The following is a 3632-nucleotide window of genomic DNA, read 5'->3' on the forward strand; positions in this document are numbered from 1 at the left end:
CTTGCAATTTCGAGTAAAAGTTAGATACACATTCGCAAGATCAAAACCGCGGTCTATTGCGACCAATCCAAAAAAACAAACAAACAACAACAACAAAAAACCAACAAAAAAACAACAACAACAACAACAACAAAAAAGGTACGGCGAAAACGGGACAGATGGTATCAACTAAAAAAAATCCCCAGTGTTTCGCCTCTGATGGGGATCGGACCCACGGAGTTATAACATGATCTTAGGGGCGCTATTCCAGTGGTTAACTTAACACTACTACTATACTGTCATGCTGGTCAGTTCTCGTCGTCAACCACTTCACCACAGTCGCCTGCAGGCCTTTTCGAGCTCTACTGCTGTCGTCTACAAGACCCTTTTGTTGGTCTTCCCTTGTACACGACTCGTACAATGCTTTGTTTCCGAAGCGTTTCACCCATGCCGTGGGTTCTGTTCAACATTTTGTACAGCTTTTGTGTACGAAGCTGTTGTGTCTTTTTGTTCAGACACTATACTGTGTAGTGAAGATACTTCTATTGCAAAGAGTGCGTGAGTTTTACGCGTGCGTGTATTTGCTCCATTCAAGGCTTCGTTCAGCTGGGATGAAGCGAATGGCAAGATGTTCTCAGCTCTGGGTGGGTAAGCAAGACAATGAGGTCCTTCGGAGCCATTGTAAGGTCAACGAGCACGAGCTCCATGCCCCGGCTCTTCACCTACCACACTCCTCCACTGTTTGTTTTATTTTCTTTTTCTTTTTGTTGTTGTTGGGGTTTTTTTGGGGTTTTTTTTATCGGTTGGTCGGAAAATCGAGACCTTTCCCCGGGAGCGACTGTCAAAGGGGCTAGTGGAGATTAAATGACTGTTCATCACTTTGACAGCCACCACCTTGCCTAATCAACTGTTGTCTTATTCTTCAATCTTGACAACATAGGGTCTCCTTGTCCATTACAAGCCCAGCATTGTGGAGTTGGCCCCCGATCACTTTGACAACCCATATCGTTAGTAATAAGGTGCACTCAGTCAGTTCAAAGGCAATAGACGGAAAAATAGATGGCAATATTCTTTTATCTGTTACATTAATTTTTTTTTTTTTTAAACGGAGTGCAGCGGGAATTTGACAGTCGATCTCGTCGGGATCTACGCGAAGCGCCGAGCTTCTAGTCACCAAGCTACTTCGAAAAGGAAGTGAGGATACATATCCAAACTGCACGCTGGAAAATGACCAAGTTTGAGGTAGCCTATGTAGTGGCATTTCATCGAATCACCAACTTATGATTGTCGTAAACTGTCAGTGTTGGAGAATTATCTAGATCGGCGGAATAGGCAATCAGAACGCGCGTGACATCCGCGTCCATGACATCATATATGACATTAAAACGGACATAACATTTCCTATAATTACTAATACACGGCAAACACAAACAACAACAAAAAAGAAGGAAAGAAAAGACGAAAGAATATGAATGAATGAATAAATAAATACATAAATAAATAAATAGATAAACAAATAAATAAACAAATGAATAAATAAATAATGAATGAATGAATAAAACCGGGACTGGAAAGAAAAAGGGGAAAAAAATTATAACAGGCGGTTTCAAATTCAAAGCGTCAAAATTAATTATATGAATGCGTGTAAAAATACATCTTAAACAAATGTAGAATGTTTTTCAATAACGGAAAGAAGAAAATAAATAAAGGTCGGTGGGAAGCATGACTCGACTGAGCATTCAGGTTTGGAGAAGTAACGGGCGAAAGGAGCAGACACAAGGAATTGATACAACAACTGACAAAGTACACACAGAAAAAGCAAATAATTATTCAAAAACAACTTACTTGTTCTGAGTTAAACTGAAGAATAAAAAGCGTGAGTTTAAAATCAGCAGTTTCACAGCAGCAAACAAAGCCCTGGTGAACGCAAAACCTACAGGAGCGTCGTGAAATCTCCACGTGTAGTTGATGAAATTGTCGAAAGTGACCAAACTAAACAACAAATTCCCGAGGTGGTCGGCGGGACCACGTGACTGAGGTTTAGTGATTTCACTTCCGTACTCCGATACTAATATATAACGGAGGGTTAAGTCGGGAAAGGGGCACACACAACACAAAGAGAGGTGGTGTCAATGTGGAAAAGAGGTCACCTTGTGTCCATGTGTGAAACAAGGAAAGTCCCCTGTATCCAATGTCCAGTGACTATCGCTGTCAGTGTCGGCGTTACACTTTATTGAAACTGACCATAGTGAAGAAGAATGAAATGTTTCGTATCGTACCATAGCCTATAATTCATTAAAAATTGTGCACGTTATCTACCGAAATATGTGCAATCACTATAACGGCATCAAATAAAAAAAAAAGAAGCAACTATTCAAACAACAAATCACAGCACACACAATACAAAGAGAGGTGGTGTCAATGTGGAAAAGGGGTCACCATGTGTCCATGTGTGAAACAAGGAAAGTGAAAAAGAAGCAGAGTGCCAAGATCACGATGTCATGTATATCTGATTTCTTTGGATGAATATCACCGTCGGTGTTGGTATCACACTTTATTCAAACTGACAACAAATCACACAAGAACGAAACACACACACACACACACACACACACACACACACACACACAAACACACACGCGCGCGCACACACACACACACACAAGTACGCACATAAGCATACACTGACACACGCGCACACTGACACACGCACACACTGGCGGACACATACACATGCACGCTTACATGCATATACACAGACAGACAGAAACGGACACTTGTTGTTTCATTAGCAATTCATTTCACCAGAAAATGGGTAAACAACTGAATATAAACATCGAAGACAGGCACATTCAGCATGCATATATATATATATATATATATTAGAGAGAGAGAGAGAGAGAGAGAGAGAGAGAGAGAGAGAGAGAGAGAACGTGGGTGTATAGATACGTATACAAAGTGGATGTATAAGTTCCACTGAATTTGCTTCACTCCTCCTGGTCCTGTTGCGCAGTTTGAGGGTCCACAAGAACTCAAAATGTTCAAATGAAATACACACGTCGGAATATAACCAATACTTCAATGATTTGTTCAATAATTTGAAACAATAAATGAAATACTGAAGCATTCATTTTATTGAAAACCAGAGAGCTATTGTAAAAACTAGATAGGCAGATTACGGTATTTCCATCTGGTACCGAGTAAAATGGGGGAAAATAAAACATAGTTGAAAAGTACTACTGTCACTGCTAAAAGCACCACTACTACTACCACTACGCTGATCAGGCCTTCAGACTATCCTAGGTTTAAAATATCTATCGATCTATCTATCTACACACACACACACACACACACACACACACACACTGCTTTTCGCACGTCGAGGAGGTGTTGGCCATCCTATCCCGTCCATTGACCATCCAGTCACCGCTGTCCTGGTGTCGCCGTGACCCGCTGCCCAAGGCGAGGTCCCCTGACCGGTCCTAAGGTCTTTTTCATGTTCTCCCAGCTCTTTGAGTCGTCTGCGCGCGCACATCAGAGACAACAAAACCTACTGACAATTACATCATCGAGGAGAACAAAGAAGACACATGTGTACAAATTGTGGTCAGTAATAAAAACTGACTGAAAGGACGTGTGCTGTGAGCATGTCT

The sequence above is a fragment of the Babylonia areolata genome, chromosome 12 (assembly GCF_041734735.1).
Source record: "Babylonia areolata isolate BAREFJ2019XMU chromosome 12, ASM4173473v1, whole genome shotgun sequence".
NCBI lineage: Eukaryota > Metazoa > Mollusca > Gastropoda > Neogastropoda > Buccinidae > Babylonia > Babylonia areolata.